At 38.0% G+C, this 22,812-nt stretch overlaps 1 protein-coding gene across 7 annotated transcripts in view; it reads left to right on the top strand.

The window, feature by feature from the left end:
* The window catches only part of MEIS2 (Meis homeobox 2), a 249,595-nt gene that overhangs the window by 23,169 nt on the left and 203,614 nt on the right, over window positions 1-22,812 (top strand). The window lies entirely within an intron of this gene.

Genomic DNA, 22,812 nt, shown 5'->3' on the forward strand with positions numbered 1-22,812 from the left:
CTTTCTCTAACCCCTCCAAAGTAACTATCATCATACATCCAATGATTTCTGTTTATTTTTTTCAGAACTTTTTAGAATATCATTAGAAATAAAATTAAGCTCATCTATAAATATATATTTTAGGAGCTTATACTGATGCCTACAAATGCTCTATAAAGCTTTTTATAGTTGCTGCTAATTTTAAGTAATTTCTTCCTCTGTGTATGAACTTACTTGAAAAAACCCAGAGATGAAATTTCTAGATTTTTTTTAAACTTAGTCATGTTAAGGGATGTCTCCTGATGCCAGTTAGAGTTTAATTTAGAGTAGTAATTAAACTTGAATACTGCCTCATAAACAAAAGATAAACAATAAACCAGCCACGTTCCCTGCTGTTTCATAGCTTTCTTCCCCAGATGTTTTAGCCTGATAATTTTTACACAGTGAACTACCTAACATGAAGTTTTGTGGACGGAGGTTAAAAACATGTTTTTTTTTTCCTTTCCTTTCCTTTCCTTTCCTTTCCTTTCCTTTTCGTTTTTCTCCCCCTCCCCCTTTGGCTTTTGGTAGATTTTTTTTCTTCTCTCAAAAAAAAAAAAATAAATAAGTATAGTGCAGAGAATTTTGTACTTTCTAGATTTTTTAAAAAAGATTTTATTTATTTATGAGAAAGATAGAAGGAGAGAGAAAGAACCAGACATCACTCTGGAACATGTGCTGCTGGGGATCAAACTCTGGACTTCATGCTTGAGAGTTCAAGGCCCTGTCACTGCATCACCTCCTGTACCACATTTTCTAGATTTTTAAAAAGTTGGATAAAGTAGATTCTCCCTGCAGATGTTCTACAAAGATAACTGTAGTTTTTTTCCCCCCTTAAAGATTATGGATTTTTCTTTTTTCTTCAAAACGAATGCTGTTATGGATGACTTTTGTACTTATTGCAATATAAAGAAGATCATTTTTTAAATTTAAATAAAATTGTGGTAATAAGTGAGAGAAAGAAAAGCTTGGCAGTGGAAACATTTTCTTTTCCTTTGCTTCCCTCCCCCATGTATCCTTTCTATGATCAGCGTTACTTGATATCTCTACTCTTCCTTGAGCTAGAAGTGTCTCCCTACCCAGTTGTGGACCCTTCCACTGTCAGCCATGATCTTTCTAATTGTCAGGTACTAGTCATGGTTCCATGTAGAAGCCATGTTATTTTCACTGGGTGGAGTAATTACTGAAAGCTGAGAATAGCTGCACTAAAGACAGAGGGATACTTTCATGATCCCATTAGCATAAGAGTGGGTAAATTATTCATGCCAAGTGAGGATTCTATGGGGAAAAGTACAGTTAATGCACATAGTTTTTAAATGTATCCCTTTCTGCTCTGAGACTAAATTCTTGTTGGAATCAGTTCTCAGACATTTACGGGAAAGCTCTGGTGGCGTGTTAGATGCAGTTCATCTCTTTCTGTTTGCAGCGCTCTCAATAGAGACCATCTGGCAAAGATCCAAAAGGTGATTAAACAAAATGATCAGCTCTTGTTGCTGTGTTACATGTCCAATACTCTGGATTAAAAAACATGACCCACAACAGTCAAGCTAACGTCATACCACTCCCTTCTCTCCCCCTCTCCCCTCCCCGTATAAGAATTCAGATGGTCCACAAATGTGTGTGCCATCTTTGTGTCCTTATGGCCCATAATCATGAACAGGTTGTGCAAACGGCTCTTTCTGTAGCACTGTCTGTTCCAGCAGCCTAGAAGCATTTCATATTAATTGGGTCAGTCTAATATTCATATTGACATGGGGAAAATGACTAAAATTTATTCTTATAGCAGACAATGAATATGTGTGCTTTCTGCCATGAGGGAAGTAAAATCTGACAACTGATTTGTGCAACTGATTTATTTTTTGGAGGGGGGAGGGGGAAGCCGGAAAAAAATCAAAGCATGAAAAAAACTGTCATTCTGTGGAAACAGTGTACAACCTTTTGTAACCAAACAAAATAGGGTAGGGGTGGGTGGGGGATTTAAAGGAACTTTTGGAAATGAGTTCTGGTTTTAACACCACAATCAGGAATGAATTTGCAGTGCCATTCCAAAGGAGTCCTCCCTCCCCATAAACAAGCTGATAATCACAGGGAAACTGACTTCCAATTAGCTCTTCCTTTCCTCTCACACAGAGCCTAGTGTTTATATATCTTCCTTAAGCTTTGCTATGTCACTGCTAAGTTGGTTCATTTCATGTCACATTTGAAAGTTTGGAAAGAAAACATTTTATTATGAGGAAACCCTGCTAATAAGCAAGGTATTCTTTCAACCAATCATTTCACTTTAGTTAAGGTAAAAATGCCAAGATTTGTGACTAAGGGACAGATGTATCTTATCTTTGGGGTTGGGGGTGTGTGCTCCAGTGCCAACTAGAAATATAAATTGAACAAACTAGACATTGTGAGGAAGTGATTGAAGAAATATTGAGATGAAATCTTGGAATGAGTGGTATATGTATATTTATAACAATGCTATGAATTGCTTACATGCCACATTTGCATAAGACTGAACTCTGCTTTTTTTTTTCCATGAAGGGGGAGCTTAGTCTGTTAGTTGCAACACCCTCAAAATACAAGACTGTTACTAGGTTATTCAAAGGTTATGCCTGACCACTTAATATAGTGGAACTCATCTCCATCGGATAGTATGGGATGGATTTGAGTGCAAATGTCAAGAAGAGATAAAGAACAGAGTAAAAGAGAGAGAAAAAGAGAGGGGGGACCTCTTAAAAATCGTTTTAAAACAGCGTCAGTCTTGTCCCTTTCTAAGGGAGGGCAAAGCAATAGGTTAGAAGTTTAGTTTTCTATACAGTGCAGAGCAAGGAAGAGTGAGGTTCCCCTAGAGTCTGAGCCCAGTGGCAGATGAAAGGGACTTGCATAGCCTTGGGGATCTTAAGGCTATTACAGGGCAACTCATGCTCTGTTATCATGCTGATTTTTCAATTGATTTTTGGCTGAGCTGTACTTGTTGAAGCCCTCCAGAGCATCAGCCACAGCCTTATGGTGCTATACATTGTAATACACATGTTCTCTACCCCCCCACCCCTTATTGTTTTGACTTAGCTTCTGAAGCATCATCTGTAAGGATGCTTCCTCTTTCTTTTTTATTTTTACCCTCTCAAAGATTTTTTTGAAAATTGCGAGTGTGTGTGTGGAGGGGGGTTGGGTAGCTGTGGTAGGGAAAGTCAGTGGAGAAAGAATTTCTCATTTATCTCTCTGTATCGCCATTTGTTTTCAATTTGGCCTTGACAATATTTTGACGTCACAGCAGACATATAATATGAACCATTTTTAATCTACTGAAGAACCATATCTCGATGGTCTTCAGTTGTTTGCTCCCCTCTTAGTGAATGGCAAGGAAACCACTCTGGAGGTTCACTGGAATCTAGCTCCTCACTGAGATGAAAGTAGTCTATCTGTGTTAATATCTTCTTTCTCTCTTTTTATCAGTTTTTTTATATTTACTTATTTATTTTTCCTTTTGTTGCCCTTGTTGGTTTTCATTGTTGTTGTAGTTATTATTGTTGTTGATGTCATCATTGTTAGATAGGACAGAGAGAAATGGAGAGAGGAGGGGAAGACAGAGAGAGGGAGAGAAAGATAGACACCTGCAGACCTGCTTCACCACCTGTGAAGCGACTCCCCTGCAGGTGGGGAACCAGGGGCTGGAACCGGGATCCTTACTCCTGTCCTTGCACTTTACACCACGTGCGCTTAACCTGCAAGCTACCATTCGACTCCCAATATTTCTTTCTATAGAAGTAAAGACCCTCAGGATGCTGCTGGAAAGTGAGTGAAAATATGAAGTAGTAAGGAAATTTGAAGCAAGTGTGTCACTGACTTCCTTTTTCCTAGGGAATTCTTACAGACAAATGGTGTAATTTTTTAACAAGTCATTTATTTTATTATTACTTTAATGAGAGATTGAGGTAGATAGATAGATAATTGATAGATAGATAGATAGATAGATAGATAGATAGATAGATAGATAGACAGATAGACAGATAGATAGTGATACCAGAGCACCACTCACGTCTGGCTGCCTGAGGTTGAACCTGAGACTTTAGAGCCTCACTCATGAAAGTTTTTTGCATGACCATTATGCCATCTCCCCTATGCCAATAGATGTAATTCTTTTTTTGAAAAATATTTTATTTATTTTGAGTATATATATATATAGAGAGAGGTTGTGAGGTGGGGAGAAATAGGGAGCAAAGGACACTTACAATGCTTCTAAAGTTTCAAGCTTCCCTTTTGCAGGTGAAGACTGGGGGCTTCAACCTGGGTCCTAGTACACTGTAATGTGTAGGTGCATCATCATCTGTCCCCTAAAAGATAAAATTCTGAAGTTCTTTTCTCCATGCAGGCTTCCTGATTTACCACATTCATGTTCCTAGTTTGTATCCTAAGACATTTACTATCTCTCTTGAGTATTTTTTCCACATTTGCATGTAATGTTTTGGTTTCTGCTTTCTCCAACCCTACTTTTTCAAACAGGAAAGACTACATATTTCATGACAACAATACATCTACTTATGAATCAGACAAAAACCACAGATTTTGCTATTTCTTCTTTTTAAAGTAGAAAAACTGAAAAAAAAAACTTTACTTGCATCAGCTCTGTACATGCCTTAACACAATGAACTGTTTTGTTTACTTTAAAAAAAATATTTACCTCTTTAGGGGGCTGGGTGGTGGCTCACTTGATTGAGCACACACATTATAATGTACAAGGACCTGGGTTCAAGCCCCCAGTCCCCACCTGCAAGGGGAAAGCTTCACGAGTGGTGAAGTAGTGTTGCGGTGTCTCTCTGTCTCTCTCCCTGTCACCCCTTTCCCTCTCAATTTCTGGCTATCTCTATGCAATAAATAAAGATAATTAAAAAGATGTTAAAAATATTTACCTATTTAGTAGAGAGAGAGAATAAGAGATAAAGAGAACACCAGAGTTTTACTCTAGTGCATGCAATGCTGGGGATTGAACTTGGGACTCTGAACTTTTAAGTCCAAAGGATAGCCAGTGCTATGAATCACTCTTCTCTGAAAGTTGCTAAACTATTTTTGTTGTTGTTGTTGGATAGCACAGAGGGAAATTAAGAGAAGAGGGGAAGATGCGGGGGGAAAGAAAAATAGATACCTGCAGATCTGCTTCACCACTTGGCTTGAACCAGGATCCTTGCACCAGTCTCTGCACTTTGCACTATGTGCGCTTAACATAGTGTTTCACCATATGCAACCCCCAAACTATTTCTTAAAGCATCTATTTTATCTGAAAGGGAGAAATTCTCATGTGTGTGAGAGAAGCTACAGCACCATTCTGATGCATGTGGAACCAAGATCAAAACTTGAACTTGAAACATGCAATTTCTGCTTTAAAAAATTATTTATAAAATGGAAATATTGAAAAGACTATAGGGTAAGAGGGGTACAACTCCATACAGTTCCCCCCACCAGAACTCCGTATCCCCTTCCTTGATAGCTTTCCTATTCTTTATCCCTCTGGGAATATGGACCCAGGATCATTACGGGGTGCCGAAGGGGAGAGGTCTGGCTTTTATTATTTGCTTTCTATCAGATAAACTATTTACCATCAACAAAAATTAACTATTTGAAAATATTGATACAGTCAAATTCCAGTAAGTCCTTGGGACACAATAAAAATTATTTTCTTTTACTGAGATATTGTGCCCAACACTGACTTAAATAAATCTGTGACTACCTGCTCAAACTTGGAATTCTTTGGGCAGTAGGTAATTTCTTAAATTTTAGATTCTTGCTTTAATTAGAAGGTTAAGATAGTAAAATGGGATTTATCTTGCTTGTTCTTTAATGTTGTCTGAAATGATGTGCATATGGTCAGGATTTAGAGATGGGATTTTTTTTTCATTGAGCAGTCGATAAAAAAAATAAGTGCACAGATAGATTTTTTTAAATGTAACTACAAACATAATAAAAAGGAAATTGATTTATGTGGCAAACAGTCTCCCATGATGTACTTAGGGCTCATTTGCTTATACTTCTAGTTTAGAATGAGATTAAACTTGGAGGAAGTCATAATTTTCACACATAGGTAAAGGAAGAATCTGGAAGTAATTCTTAAAGTTTTAGGACTATCACATGCTTTTGTTTACTTCCTTTGTATGTCTTCCACTGTTTTTGTACTTTGGTGTTAAGTATATACAGTTACGTACATGTAAGTACATGTGATACAATCACCACAGTCTCTCTTTTTTTTTTTTTTTTTTTTGTCTCCAGGGTTATTGCTGGGGCTCAGAGCCTACATCATGAATCCACTGCTCCTGGAGGCCATTTTTCCCCTCTTTGTTGCCCTTGTTGTAGCCTTGTTGTGGTTATTATTCTTGTTGTTGATGTCGTTCGTTGTTGGGTAGGACAGAGAGAAATGGAGAGAGGAGGGGAAGGCAGAGAGGGGGAGAGAAAGATAGACACCTGCAGACCTACTTCACCGCCTGTGAAGCGACTCCCCTGCAGGTAGGGAGCCAGGGGATCCAACCGGGATCCTTATGCTGGTCCTTGAGCTTTGCGCCACCTGCGCTTAACCCACTGCACTACTGCCCGCCCGAACCCAACATAGTCTCTTTTTCATCTGCTTGGATTTCTAGCTAGACTCTTGAACAGTGAGTGAGTCAAGGGGCCTGTGTTCCAGTGTCTGGGGTGGGGGATGGGGAATGTGGGTAACATAAGTAATATGTGTATGTATGCTATATATAACGTTACATTAAAACAATATATAGTGTAACATTAATATTATACATGTGTAACTTTAATAATATATATATTTAGTGAGAGAGATACAGAGGTAAAGATACAGAAAGAAAGAAAGAAAGAAAGAAAGAAAGGAAAGAAAGAAAGAAAGAAAGAAAGAAAGAAAGAAAGAAAGAAAGAAAGAACCATAACACTGCTCAGCTCTGGCTTATGGTAATGCTCAGGATTCAACCTGGGCACTAGAACCTTAGCCATTATGCTATCTCCTCAGGCCCCAGTATATATATATATATATATATATATATATATATATATATATATATATATATATATATATAATGCAATGCCAGGGATAAAACTCAAGATTTTATGCACATCAAGACATGTGCTCTACTGCCCAGACCCCCAGGGATGTGGATTCAGATCTCAGTTTTTGTTTGTCTCTGCTAAGCTCAGTTTATCTCTCTGCAAAATGGGGTATAGAGTATTCATCTACAAGGTTTTCCTGGAGATTATGTTAAATGAGATGCCATGTTTTATGCACATAACATTGCCTAGTACAAATAATTCCTAGTTTTGTTATTTCTGTCTGCCCTGCCCTATGCTGATGCTGATTATTCCTATGGTCTTAACCTGAGTCTCTTAATCTTCATTCTTTTCCTAGCATATTTAATAGGATTGGTTTTGATGATCTTTAATGTTCAAGTGCCATGTATTCAGAAATCTTATCTTTTATTTATGTATTTTAATATTTCAAAGAAACTGAAATACGTATATATTTAATTTTATATAAAATGTATTTCAATGAACTCAGGATTTATGCAACTTCCCTTATCCTGAACACTTTTCCTGAACACTTTTCCATTCAGAGAGAGACAGAGATAGAGAGAGGGAAAGACACTACAGCACCAGAGCTTTGTCTGGTGCCATTGCTCTTCTTATAGGGTCCCTGGGTTCAAGCCTGGACTGGGTAGGCTCCCTACTTAGTGAACTCTAACTCTGACCCATTTATTCTTTTGATCAGAAGTTTGGCATAAAAGTTTTAATTTCCTGGATTTTAGTCTAGCTATTATATATGACAATTATATATAAAACATATATATTGCTATGATATATATGCTACTATATATCATTATAATATGTTAGCTATTATATATAAGTTTAAATTCATTTATTTATTATCTCATGTAAAAGGAGAGTTTTTATCTGATTTGGACAGGAAAAGCCTCGACAGAGTTTATTACATGAGGGTAGTAGGCCGTGTCAGAATTCAAGTGTAAGACATCTACCTACAGTGGCATGTTAATATAAGATATTTTGTCCCATAAGCTTTGTATAAGGTGTTGTATTTAAATATTTATTTATTCATTTACCCCCTTTTGTTGCCCTTGTTCTTTTATTGTTGTAGTTATTATTGTTGTTGTTATTGTTGTTGGCTAGGACAGAGAGAAATGGAAAGAGGAGGGGAAGACAGAGGGGAGAGAAAGATAGACACCTGCAGACCTGCTTCACCAGTTGTGAAGCAACTCTCCTGCAGGTGGGAAGCCGGTGGCTCTAACTGAGACCCTTATGCTGGTCTTTGCATTTTGTGCCACCTGTGCTTTTACCCGCTGCGCTACCGCCCGACTCCCTTAAGGTGGTTTTTGTCAGCATAGAGTAGCTTCCTCATCATCCATCATTATCAAATCAATTGGAGCCTTTTTTTTCTTTCTAACTTCTATACTTTACATCAATGATAATCATTCCAGACGCCAAAATTCTCCCTTTTCTGAAATTTATTCAAAAAACTTGAAATTATTTTACAGGCAAATTTTGTAGTTAAATGTATTTCACCAGGTTCTATCTATATTTAGATTGATAATTCATACAGGACACATAGCTAACTACCCATTAGTCATTGGAATATTTGCTTAGTTAAATATGTATTTCATAACCCTTACTACCAACTAGAGAGGTTACTGTTGTCCCCAGTTAAGCATTTATTATTAATTTGTTTTGATTTTTGATGGAGTCTGAGAAAGTATAGGGTCAGAGAGAGACAGAGAAAGAGACAGAGACAGAGAGACAGACACTAGGCTTGAACCAGGTCCCACACATGACAAACCAGCACATTAGCCAAGTGAGCTATTTCACTGGCCCCTAAAAGGGTTTATTTTACTTATTGAAATAGATATAAATATAGATAAAGAACATCAGCGCATCACTTTAGCACATGTAATGACAGGAATTGAACTCAGAACCTCATGCTTGAAAGTCTAATGCTTCATCCACTGTGTCATTTCCTGGGCTGTCTAATCATTTCCATTAACATCTGTAACAAATGCCAATAATTTGCTAAAACAAAACATCAGAAATTTCTTTAAAAATATTTACATAATTAATTTCAGATAAAAGACAGAAAGAAAGGAGAGCGAATGAGCAAGCGAGAGACCCAGACCAGAGCACCACTCTGGTATAGAGGGCACCAAGTATTGAACTGGCACCTCCCTGAGCTCCATTAGCTGAATTATTTCCTTAAAACTCTTAATTTTTTTTTTCTTTTTCACTTGTAGTATTGCTGCGGATTAGTGCCTACACTACTACTCTGCCATTTGTGGTGGCCATGATATTTCACTTTTCTGTTTCTTTTTTCTTCCCATTTGTATAGAAGTTGATGGAGAGAGGAGAATGCTAGAGAGACAGAAAGTAGCACTACTCCACCCCTCATGAATCTTCTCTGCAGGTGAGGACCAGGGGCTTGAACATGGGTGCTTGTACTTGAAATGTATGCACTCTATGTCACTTGGGCCCCTGCTCCCAAACTTTCTGTGTATTAATATATCCGTTTTAAGTTTAGTACAAAAGATAGTCATTGAGCAAGGCTCTGAGGATGTTGGAAAAAGGAAAGAACACAACCCCCCTTTTTACTAGATAGGACAGAGAGAAATTTAGAGGATGAGGAGATAGAAGGAGAGAAAGAGACACTTGCAGACTTGTTTTACCACTCATGAAGCAGACCCCCTACAGGTGGGGAATGAGGGCTTGAACCCAAGTCCTTGTGTGTGCTAATACGTGTGTTTAAGCAGGTACATCGCCACCTGGCCCCATAGACCTCTCTCTTGGTGGAGGTATTTTAGTCTAAATGATTCTTTCTGCCCGAACTCTGTATTTCTATAAACCAATGGTGAGTTAGAAAAAGAATATTCATTTACATGCACACTAATGTTGAAGTGGAGATATATATATGATGCATGCTGTGTAAATGAATTATGATTTGGGGTGGGGTGGGATGGACCAAAAATACTTATGGGCAGTATAGCATGCTAGCTAAAGATGTGGCCTTTGGCACTGACCCACCTGCTTCTGCATCTTTACATTGGTCACATATCCTGAGCAAGTCCCCAATCCTCCATTATCTGTTAAATTGGAGTAGTAAATAATAGCTAATTGAAATAGGTTATTATGCTAAATGATAAAGAACCTGCATTCATGGAAAGGAAATTATGAGATAGCGAACTGAGGAAGCTGCTGTCTACTTTGAGCTGAGCTTTCAGCTCATCATCAGTCTCATGTTAACTAGCAGGAAGTAGCTCTTTTCCTCTGAGATCACATCCCATGTGTTTCTGAGTCTCTCTTCTGACACACCTGGTTCTTTTGTATTACAGTAATTGGTTAAATGGTATTTATTATCTTGTTTGACTGCAAGAGTCTTGAGGACGGGAGTTGGGCGGTAGCACAGCAGGTTAAGTGCACATGACGCAAAGCGCAAGGACCAGCATAAGGATCCTGGTTCGAGCCCCCGGCTCCCCACCTGCAGGGGAGTCGCTTCACAGGCAGTGAAGCACGTCTGCAGGTGTCTATCTTTCTCTCCCCCTGTCTTCCCCTCCTCTCTCCATTTCTCTCTGTCCTATCCAAAAATGACAACAATAATAACTACAACAATAAAACAAGGGCAACAAAAGGGAATAAATAAATAAATAAATATAAACACTTAAAAAAAAGAGTCTTGAGGACAACTTTTATGCCTTAAGCTTTTCTTGCCTCTCTCTTGAACTGTGCTAATGTAACACAGGAAGCCCTCAATTAATAATAATGATGACAATATTAATGGCACTACTAATAATTCTGTTTTCAAAAGAAAGATTAAGTCTATCACAGACAGAAGAGTTTGTGCTTAATTTGTAGGTAATGTGGACATATCAAGATTTTTCTTTTTTTTTTTTTCTTATTGAAGATTTTTGAGTGGGGGAAGTGCAATGATGATTTTCCTTTTGAATATCAGTGATGAATCCTCCACTTATTCCACTACAATCAAGATAACAGAGATATATTCCTGCCTGAAATGCTGCTTATTTGGAAGAATAGCTATTCTTTTTCTTTAATTTTTTAATATTTTTAATATTTATTTATTTCCTTTTTGTTGCCCTTGCTTTTATTGTTGTTGTAGTTATTATTGTTGTTGATGTCGTCGTTGTATAGGACAGAGAGAAATGGAGAGACAAGGGAAAGACAGAGAGGGAGAGAGAAAGATAGACACCTGCAGACCTGCTTCATCGTCTATGAAGGGAACCCCCCTACAGGTTCCTTAGCCGGTCCTTGAGCTTTGTGCCACCTGCGCTTAACCCACTACACTACCACCCAACTCCCTAAGAATAGCTATTCTTTCAAATGAAGAATATGTTCTCAGATAGTTTATTTATTTGTTTGTTCATTTGCTTGTTTATTTATGAGATAGCACCAGAGCATTACTCTGGTACACGTGATGCCAGGGGTCAAACTTGGGACCACATGCTTAAGAGTCTAACTCTTTACCCACTGACTTACCTCATGGGGTAACTAAAATAGTTTTTTTAAAAGAAGTTTTGATACTCTTAAGTTATTTTAAACCCTCAAATTATTAATTCTCAAGTCTTATGAATATGGCACCATTCTAGAAAGACATCTACCAGGCCACATTTTGTAAAATTTTATAGCACTGTTAGGATTATTAACAACTAGAAATTATTTAGAAGGATTGAGTAAATATATCTTAGATGGATAGAAGACTCTTGTTCTGAGGAAGTTTAAATAGATATTACTTTAAAAAAAAAGACTTTGTGGTTAAATAGATCGAAAGCTTGAGCAGTGCAGGGTTTCCTTAAGTACAAAACTTTTCAGATCTTCTAATTTGCTAATGTGCATTTTAAGTCTGCAAGGGGAAGACACATGGAGCTTCCAGACTCACTTAACCATTGAAACCCTTTTTTATATGACCTCTGGGGACCAATCCTCCTCAGAAGACACTCTGGAAAACATTGTCCTTGATGTCTTCTTTCACTGAAGTACTTTCAGAGAGAGTTTAATATCCTAGGGAGTCTTCTTACGTCTTGTATTTAAGAAGCAGGTCAGCATGGGCTCAGGATCAATTTTCAGTAGTGTAAAGGCAATTTCCTCTATGGCTAGGCATTTCATGGACTTCATCACATGGCATGTTCTGTGAAGCTGACTATCCTCCTAGTTATGCTTCATTGTATTAGTACAACAGTGCTTCCAGCATTTCCTGAAGGTCCCTTGAGTGTTTGGCTTAGTGCAAACACATTTGGTTACACCCTCAAGTATATGTATGAATGAATATCTCAGTGAAATCCTGTTATGGTTGTATTCAGACTTAGTTTGATCTACAATAATCTGTGATCTACTTTCCTTTCTGAGTAGGAAACTACATCATTATTATTTGGTTTTTAAGGTGAGCACTGAGGTGGAGACCAGATGTTAAATCCACAGAGGGACAGAGGAGAAATATCCATCTCTCCTTCAATTTGGAGCAGATAATTTGGGCTCACATTGCTTTAGATGGCAAGTAGTGGACTAGACATACTGTGTACCCACTGGGAAGTTACTAGGAGACAGAACTGAAAGAACCCAAACTCTCTGAACTTCTTTGCTCTAGGATTCCAGTTTAGTAGAACATTAGACCTGATTGCATTTACAGCAGCCTTCCTTCCTTCCTTCCTTCCTTCCTTCCTTCCTTCCTTTCTTTCTTTTCTTCCTTCCTTCCTTCCTTCCTTCCTTCTTTCCTTCCTTCCTTCTGTCCTCCCTTTTTATTTATTCTTTTTTTTAAATTTGCCCCCCCCCATTTGTTGCCCTTGTTGTTTTATTGCAGTTGTCCTTATTATTATTGTTGTTGATGCTGTAGTTTGTTGGGTAGACAGAGAGAAATGGAGAGAAGGGGAAGGCAGAGACGGGGAAGATAGACACCTGCAGACCTGCTTCACCACTTGTGAAGTGACTCCTCTGCAGGTGGGGAGCTGGGGACTCAAGCCAGGATCCTTACACTGGTTCTTATGCTTTGCCCCAGTGCACATAACCCGCTGCTTTACTGCCCAACCCCCCCCCCTTTTAGTTTATTCTTGATAGAGACAGAAAGAAATTGAGGAGGAAGTGTGAGGTATAGAAAGTGTGAAAGAGAGATACCTGTATCTCTGCTTTACAGCTCATGAAACCTCTCCTTTCCCTCTGCAGATAGGAATGGGGGGTGGTTGACTTGAACTAGGGCCTTTGTACATGGTACTGTATGCCCTCAACTGGGTGCACTACTATCTAGCCCCTTCCTTTTTTTCATGACTATTCCATATTATTGCTGACATTCAAGGGGTACAGAATTGCATTCATTCCTGGTTATTAAATGAAGAGAAAACCTCATGTATCCATATATTCTACAACTGAGTGTCATAGTGGCACTAACCGTATAAACTCTATGATTGTGGAGCATTCTTTGTTCTCTTCCTTTCCTTTACCTTTTATCTCTCCCTTTTTCTTTGTATGTAAAGATAGAGAATAGTAATTGGGCCAGGAAGTTTCATTGCTGCCACACATATGAGAGACTTTTGTTTTGTTACCTGTGTGGCATAGAGTTAAAAAGAAAAAAAAACTATGAAACAATAGGCTGAGAAATAATGTGTCTGATTAAAAAATTGCAACAAAATTACTCTTCTGCAATAGTTGTGTTGGGAATTTGAGGTGGAAATATCAGGAAGGATTCCTTGTGAGTGTTGTTCAGGACCTTGAAACCTCCTACTTTGTAGGTGGCTAGTGAAACTCAAATTCCAGGGACATCCTCTGGCCTCTGAGCATCACTGTGGAGGTAGCCATCTCTTACCTCTGATGCTGCCATGTCTGAACTTTTTCATCTCATAGATGTATTATTTTTAATTTTTTGCTTAAACTTTCTGGCCCCATTTTAGTTAATTAATTAATTTGCATGAGAGAGAACCAGAGTATCACTCTGGCATATGGAATATCAGGAATCAAACTCAGTACCTCACACTTGAAAGTTCATTGCTTCACCCAGCATGCCATCTCGCAGGCCACCTTACTAGGCTTGTTTTTTGGCATGTTATACAATTAAATTCCCTGAGTTTTTAAAAATTTCTTACAGCATATTTGACAGCAGAAGATAAGGAAAAACATTTTGATTATAGAGATCACATACCCCCCCAACCCCTTCATAGCTCAGCACTCTGAATTGCACGAATCTCATCAAGTGCAGAGTTGGTGATCAATTGGCATTAGGTGAATAACTTGTTTCATTTTGCACATGGGTTCATAGCTAATAATGTGTAGCCAGTGAGTAGATGTTGTTAGTATTGATTTTGGGTTCAATTCCTCATTAGAGGTTTTAGCACACCCCAATTGTTGAGAGTTTGTCAAAGTGTCAGTCATCAAACCAGCTGTACATTTATTAGGTGGGGTTGCATTCAGAGGCACAAGGTCATGGCTGGAGGGCTTGTCAGTTCCTCCAAATATAAGGGATGTGTTTATATGTTCTCTGGAAAAGTGATAATTCCATAATCCAAAGGCTGTAACTTAGTTCTTAGCAACATGGGCTTTTAGAGTGAGATCAGACTCTCTGATCTTAGAGGACTTGTATTCTCTCCTTTATAAAATGAGGATGGCTATAGAGATGATGTGAGAGTTCAGTTAGAGCATGCCTTTGAAACGTTAAGTGTTGAGTCAGGCATATCTTCTACAACATGCTCCATAAATAGGGAAAATGATAATGACGAAGACAATGAAAACTATAATGCTATGTATCTGCTACCTCATCTTTATTACTTGTATTTCCATGACATGAACTTTACACCTGCATCATTTTCTGTGAATTCCCATACAATGTCCAGTGTAGTCAGTTTTCCGAAAATAAAATATTAATAATAGCTCAAGACATGTTCCTTCTATGCTTGCCCCAGCTCCTTGTCCTTACAGGGTTTGTTGGTGAGGGAAAGTGATATAAATCTGGAAAGTATGAAGTAAAATGCTTGGTATTCCTGCTACTGTGTTTTGATTCCAAATATAATTATGTCTCATTCCTTCCTTTGTTGTTGTTGTTGGTGGTGGTGGTGGTGGTGATGTTGCTGAGATCTCTCATCAGCATAATTTCACTGTTCTGGGCTGAGTTTTTCAGAGATAGAAAGAGAAATGGAGAGACACCACAGTACCAGGAGCTCAAAAACTCCCATGTGATGTCTGTGTTTGAATCTGGGCCTCTAGCAAATGGCATCCCAGATGCCCTATCAGATGAGCTGTCTCTCAAGCCCTCAGTAACTTTTAATTATTTATTTTAATGAGATACAGGTAATGAGAGAGGTGGGGGTAGGGGGGTAGGGGGAAAGAGAGAGAGAGAGAGATAATATGAAAATAAAGCTGGAGCATCACTCTGACATTTTCAGTTTGCAGTTCCTGGGATCAAATTTAGGATCTGACATATGCAAGCTCTGTCACTGATCCATCTCCCCAGCCACTGTGCAATTGCTTATTTTTTTAAAGATTTTTAAAATATTTATTTATTTATTCCTTTTTGTTGCTCTTGTTTTTATTGTTGTAGTTATTATTGTTGTTGATGTTGTTGTTGTTGGATAGGACAGAGAGAAATGGAGAGAGGAGGGGAAGACAGAGAGGGGGAGAGAAAGATAGACACCTGCAGACCTGCTTCACCACTTGTGAAGCGACTCCTCTGCAGGTGAGGAGCTGGGGGCTTGAGGCAGGATCGTTATGCCGGTCCTTGAGTTTTTCACCACCTGCGCTTAATCCTCTGTGCTACCACCCGACTCCCACAATTGCTTATTTTTATTACCCACTGAGGCTAGAATGGAGTGAGCCTAGCCAGCCAGATTCTGAATTCATCGCTCGTGCTTAGTCTATTGGAAAGACAGTGTTATGTAGCTTTGTGAGTCCCCAAGGTGATGGATGGGCTCAAACTCTGGAGTGGAGAAGCTGGGCAAGGTTCCCATCTTAATTACCTGTAGCCGAAGTTCATACCTTGTAAGGGACTTTTCTGGAATGCATGAGGTCATAATGTATGCCTGGCATGTAAGAACTTTCCACTGAATTCGGGTTGTCATTAATAACATTATCTTGCCTAACTTTTCTGCATGATGAAGATGCTCAGAGACTTCTAGATCTCATCCCAGTTCTAACATGCAGCATCTATTAATTTTTTAGCAAATGTCATTCAAAAATCTAATCACAGCTGCAAAATTATAAAAATGCATTTCTGTTTCTTAGTACATGCTGGTGTAAATTTTCCTTCAGTCCTCCCCCAACTCCTCAGGTTTATCCCCATGTTATATTTTATTTATTTGTTTGTTTGTTTTTAAATGTGTTACTTTCCCCCTATTTCCCCTTTCATTATTTCTTTTTAATAAATGCAGAGAAATTTGAGACAGAAGAGGGAGATAGAGAGAAAGAGACTGCTCCACCACTTGTGAAGCTTCCTCCTGGCAGATGGGAACTAGGGGCTTGAACTCAGGTCCTTGCTCATTGTAATAGATTCGTGCTACCAGGTGCTCCACCACCTGCCCCCTTACCCTCATGTCTTAGATTAGCCAGATTGCATGATGAGGATTGATTACTTGCCAATCATATTAGAGAAAGGAAGCAGAGTAACTGAGAGAAGGGCATTTACTTTTTTCATATTCTGCACCTTCAGCATAAAAAAGCACTTGTAAGGAAGGCAGTTGTCCTGAAAAAAGTTATTAAATACCTCTACCCCATGTCATTTCTCTAAAGACTGCCACCCTTCTAACCTTCCTTTATTGCGACATTTTAAAAAAATTTTTGTTTCTTTAACTTAAACTAGAGCCTGAGTTCTCATGTGCTAAACAATTAAAGATTTTAAATCAGTAATTATGCTTTGTACAAGTAGCTCCTTGTTCATTTGTGTGTGTTGCATAGATTCATATATATATAATCTTCAAGGGATGATCCTAAGAAAATGATAGTCTGAAGATGTACACAAAGTTCATTGAATGAACTCTTTTGTTTGTATTATTTTTATTTTCTATTTTTTAAAATTATCTTTATTTATTTATTGGATAGAGACAGGTAGAAATTGAGATGGAAGGGGATGGTATGGAGGGAGAGAGACAGAGAGACACCTGCAGCCCTGCTTCACCACTTGTGAAGCTTTTCCCCTGCAGGTAGAAACCAGGGGATCGAACCTGGGTCCCTGCACATTGTAACATGTGCACTCAACCAGCTGTGCCACAACCTGGTCCCTATTTTCTATTTTTATATCTCTTTCTTTCTTTCTTTCTTTCTTTCTTTCTTTCTTTCTTTCTTTCTTTCTTCCTTCCTTTCTATCAGAGCACTGCTCAGATCTGGTTTTTCAGTGGTGTGGGGGGATTAAACTTGGGACTTTGGAGCCTTAGGCATGAGAGTCTCTTTGCATAGCTATTATGCTATCTACCCCCACCCTAGATTCAGTTTTTTAATAGGCAGTGGAAAGCTAAAAATTAAACTGGCACAGTCTACAGTATTAGTTCACTTCTCCTATAAATGGCAGAACAGTGCTACATTATAAAATAATAATACTTATTTTCTTCAAAGATTTGCCAAAACTCTTATTTCATTACAACCAATTTTGTATGTAATAATACTTATGTTTTACTATTTGCTTTTTGTATCAAACATACATTGATTGGTACTGAGGGTAATAAGGATTCTAATACAGAGAACCTACCAATTCCATTAGTAAAGTATCCAACTGGATAAAAATAAATAGGAAAGTTAGTATTTCATACAATGAATTTTTAAATACACTTTTACAGGAATAAAAAAGATTTTCTTGAAGCACTTCATTTCAATTTCCTTTTTTAATTTGCTCACCAACACCATTTAATTACTTTTGCAATCTTCTAGAAACATTATTAGGCGAGCTTAAGAAATTAAGTTAGGATGATTTCCTTTTTGCTATCAATATGTTTAGCATTATGTTTTTTAAAAATTTGACTTGAAAATATTGAAACCGTAAAATAAAAACACATTCTGTAATTGAAAGGTACTTCTGCAGTACTCAAACCATATCCTACTATGTGTACTCCTCAAGTTCTTCAGAGCTACTGAATTACTTCAGTATTTGGAAAAAGTAATTTTCTGCTCCACAGTTTCTTCTTCTTTTCATTAGCAACATTTTTTTTTTTCTGTAAAGGATTTCTTGACACTCTCTTTAGTTCCTGAGTTCCAGGGCTGTCCTGACAAATCTCCAGAGATATATTCTAATGTCTATAGTTGAATCAAAAGCATGAAGCCACATGCTCAGGTGCTATGACCTTATGTTTCCTTGTCAGTTGCAGTAGATGAAGCCTGCCTAGGGGCTTCCTAATTTATATTATGCATTTTTGAAAGAATAGTCTTTGAAACGGGATCATGTGAGTAGTTTTAATCTTGATAATTCCTAGCCAATATTAGTTCGTGGGTAATCATAGGGAGAAAGATATTAAGGAATTATTTCAAAACTAATGAGAGTATCCTATGCTCATGGTTTGCCATGCTTTGGTAAGGACCTGTAAAAATAGAGTTGTGAATGTCTAGTTATCTTTGCATTCAACACTGCAATGAGAATTAGCTGCCTAAGAAGTGATAGCAGACAATAGATAATTTATTCTCTCTTTACAAATGCTATACTTGTTGATTTTTTACTTACTGAATTGGGTTTGTGGTCTAAATAAAAGTTAATCTTAACTTTTTTAAAACTTACAGAGTTTCAGGACTTCTTAAAGACAAAGGTCTTTGATTCACCAATCTGATGAAAATTTCCCATGTATATGTTTCTCTGCCCACTTTCACTCATGGTCTAGGACAAGGCCATTTTTCCATATAGTTAAAGTTAAGTTTAGAATTGACTCTTACTATTTTTAAATTTTTATTTTATTTATTATTAGAAACAGAGAGAAACTGAGAGGGAAGGGGAAATGAGGGGAGGAGAGAGGCAGAGAGACACCTGAAGCCCTGATTTACTATTCACAAAGCTTTCCCCCTGCAGGTGGGGGCCAGGGGCATGAACCTGGGTCCTTGTGCACTGTAATGTGAGCACTTAACCAGGTGTACCACCATCTGGCCCCTACTCTTAATTATTTTTTACTAATGAATAAATAAAGATTAAAAAATTTACTAACATGAATGAGAGGAAGAAAAAGAGAGGGGGAGGAAGAGAATCACTCTAGCATTTTTGATGCCATGGATTGAATTCCAGATCTCATGCTCTCAGCTCCAATGTACTAGCTGCTATGCCACTTCCAAGACCACTATTAACTTATTTCTCTGTTTATTTACCTTCCTCTTTTTCTCTCTTTCTTTCAACCAGAGCACTATTTATTTTTGGCTACTCCTGATGCCAGGTACTGAGCTTAGTACTTCTTACATGCAGGTTTTGTCCTCTGCCACTACACAATCTCTGTAGACAAAGATTTTAGTTTTTTTATACTAACAATTATACATTAACATAAGTCTGTTTTATTTTTTCCAATTTATCTTGCTCGTATAACTTTGTTTCATTGTACCATTTGTTATGAAGATTTCTAATATCATACCACTTCTGCATTTTAGTAAAGAACATAAATTTTATTTTCTGTAGATGTGGGTATTTATAGTATTTTGAATTTGTTATATTTCACAGAATTATACAGAAATTTCTTATCAGCATTATGCACTGAATATAGTGCCTCTGTGCTGACACTGTTTAGCCCTCAGGATAAATGGACATGTACAAAGTCATCTTTAGCATCCTAGTTTTTTTATTTATCTTATTGTATGGAGACAGAATTGAAGTGAAGAAGAGATACCTGCAACACTGCTCCAATGCTTGTAAAACTTCCACCCTATAGGTGGGGACTTGGGGCTTGAACCTGGGTTCTCATACATGATGTTGTGTGTGCTTTACTGGGTGAGCTACCATCCAACCCCTCATACTATATCTTTATGGTAGCTGGAGACTCACTGATTTGATTATTACCATTTTGAAACAAAAAATAACTAGATCAAGAAAAAGTATCTATGATTTATGTGCCCCAATTTGGCAGCAATAACAGAATCATTATCACAGAGATATCTAACAACTACTTTATGCCAGAAACAGTGCTATGTATATTTAGTATAATTTAATCTTTATAACCTTACATGGGTTTTTCAGTTGAGAAAACTGAAGTCTAGAGAGGATAAGTAGCTTTTAAAAATTCTTCTTATCTTTTTATTTATTTATTGGATAGAGACTGCCAGAAATTGAGAGGGGAGGAGGAGCTAGGAAGAGAGACAGAGATTATAACTAAGGTCTGTCTGAATCCCAAACTTTTGGTGCTTAACTATTTGGTCAGGTGAACAAGTGCCAGATACCTTGCTATCAGCGTAGATATTGGGCATATTTTAGCTCAACTTTTCAAATGGGTTTTTTTATGGCCAGTGAAACAATTCAGTTAGATAGTGTACTGCTTTGTCATTTGTGAGACACAGGTTTGGGTCAGCCCACACACACTGAATGAAGCTTGAATGCACTGCTCTCTTTCATTTGCTTGCACTCCCTCTGCCTTTCTGTGTCTTACTTAAAAAAAAAAGCAAATGGGTTGTATTTATATTCAGACATCATTCTAAAGTTGTTTGATACAGGACAGTATTGCAGAGCACACTCATTTCCGCAAATCTACCCTACAAATTCTAATGTGGTGGTAAGTTTTTGATGTCACACTTAGTCTTGGGAAATTATTGATGGCATATGAAATTGACACCTTACCACATTCCCCAGAGGCCAATCAGAGCCCTCAAACATCTTAATCATATTTTTGAGAGTCAAAAAAGTGACTCAGCGGGGAGTCAGGTGGTAGCACAGTGGGTTAAGTGCACGTGTTGCGGAGCTCAAGGACTGGCGTAAGGACCCTGGTTGGAGCCCCTGGCTCCCCACCTGCAGGGCAGTCGCTTCACAGGACTTTCTCTCCCCCTCTCTGTCTTCCCCTCCTCTCTCCATTTCTCTCTGTCCTAGCCAACAACAATGATGTCAATAACAACAACAACAACAACAACAATAACTACAATAATAAAACAACAAAGACAACAAGGGAATAAATAAATAAAATTTAAAAAAAATTTTTTGTTTTTAAATTATTTTCTATTTCCACCAAGATTATTTCTAGAACTCAGAGCTTATAGCACAAAATTACTGAGAGTCATGATTTTTTTTCTCTTATTTCATTTATTCATTGGGACAGAGAGAAAATGAGAGGGAAGTGAAGAGAGGAGAGATAGAGAAGGAAGGATAACCTGCGGTAATACTTCACCACTCATGAATCCTGTCCCATGCAGGTGGGGACTAGAGATGTGAATCAGAATCCTTGCTCATGGTAATGTGTGCACTCATCTGGGTGTGTCACCACCCAGCCCCAAAAGAAAGTTTTCTTTTCTCTTTTTTAATTTTGCCTCCAGGGTTATTGCTAGGACTTGGTGCCTGCCTGCACTCTGAATCCACTGCTCCTGGAGGCTATTTTTTCCCTTTCATTGCCATTCTTATAGTTGTTGTTGTCATTGCTGTCCTTGTTGTTGGATAGGACAGAGAGAAATCAAGAGTGGCAGGGAAGCAGAGAGGGGGAGAGAAAGATAGACACCTGCAGACCTGCTTCACCGCCTGTGAAGCAACTCTTGAACGGGGATCCTTACGTTGGTCCTTGTGTTTTCCACCATGTACGCTCAACCCACTGCACTACTGCCCGACTCCCTAAGCCTAGTTATCTTGATGAATAAGATAATGAATTAGGTACAAAACCACTAGTTTTCACATTTTTCATATAGTCCAATAAAGATATGGTTAGGTTAAATTGAAGAATTAATGGGGCCAGGTGGTGGTGCACCTGGTTAAGCTTATACATTACAGTTTGTAAGGACGTGGGTTCAAGCCCCTGATCCTCACTTGCAGGAAGGAAGCTTCACTAATGGTAAAACAGGATGGTAGGTGTCTCTCTGTCTCTTTCCCTCTCTGTCTTCTCCTCCCCACTCAATTTCTCTCTGTCTCTATCCAATAATAAATATAGATTTTAAGAGAACTAATTAAAAACTAATGTTTAGTGGAATAACAGTATGGCACATAAACAGCTGAACAGAAGATGGTAAATTTGAATAGATTCTGCAGGAATGTTTATATATGTAGATTTTATACCTTAGAGTTGTGTTTACCAGGATAAAATTAGGCTTTAGAAAGAATATGCTTGAAATTTCTCCCAAGTATCTCTAGATATTGAATGTGGGTATTTATTTTGAGTTTTAAGTATTTGCCTATTCAATTTACATAATCATAGGACAAGATCACAAAGAAGAGACTAAAGTTACATGTTCTACTCTTCCTTGTGAAACAGTTCCCCTTTTACCTCTTCACCTACATCTTTGGGGTTTACTTTCCCTTCTATGACTATATATCTGCAAATTAAAACTTTCATTTTTTTTTAGTGATTTAATATTTATTTACAAAATTATGAGACAACAGGGGTGTAATTCCACACAGTTCCCCACCACCAGAGTTCTGTATCCCCATTCCCTCTGTTTGAAACTGCAGTAGTTCTCCCAATGTCACAGATATGGTTGACTATTATTTCTATATATATATCCATTTTTTCTATGGTTCTGCCTTCCCTTCCCTTTCTAAGTCAAGCCTACACCTATTGCTAGTTCAGGTTTTCCTCTTCTCTCTCTGGGTCTTGGAGTCTTGATGGAATTATAGTTCAGAGCCCTCTGATCATTTTCTCCTAACATTGCTCCCCCTCTGGAGGTATAGATAGCATTCTTTGTGGGGTACAGAAGGTG

The sequence above is a fragment of the Erinaceus europaeus genome, chromosome 16 (genome assembly GCF_950295315.1).
Source record: "Erinaceus europaeus chromosome 16, mEriEur2.1, whole genome shotgun sequence".
NCBI lineage: Eukaryota > Metazoa > Chordata > Mammalia > Eulipotyphla > Erinaceidae > Erinaceus > Erinaceus europaeus.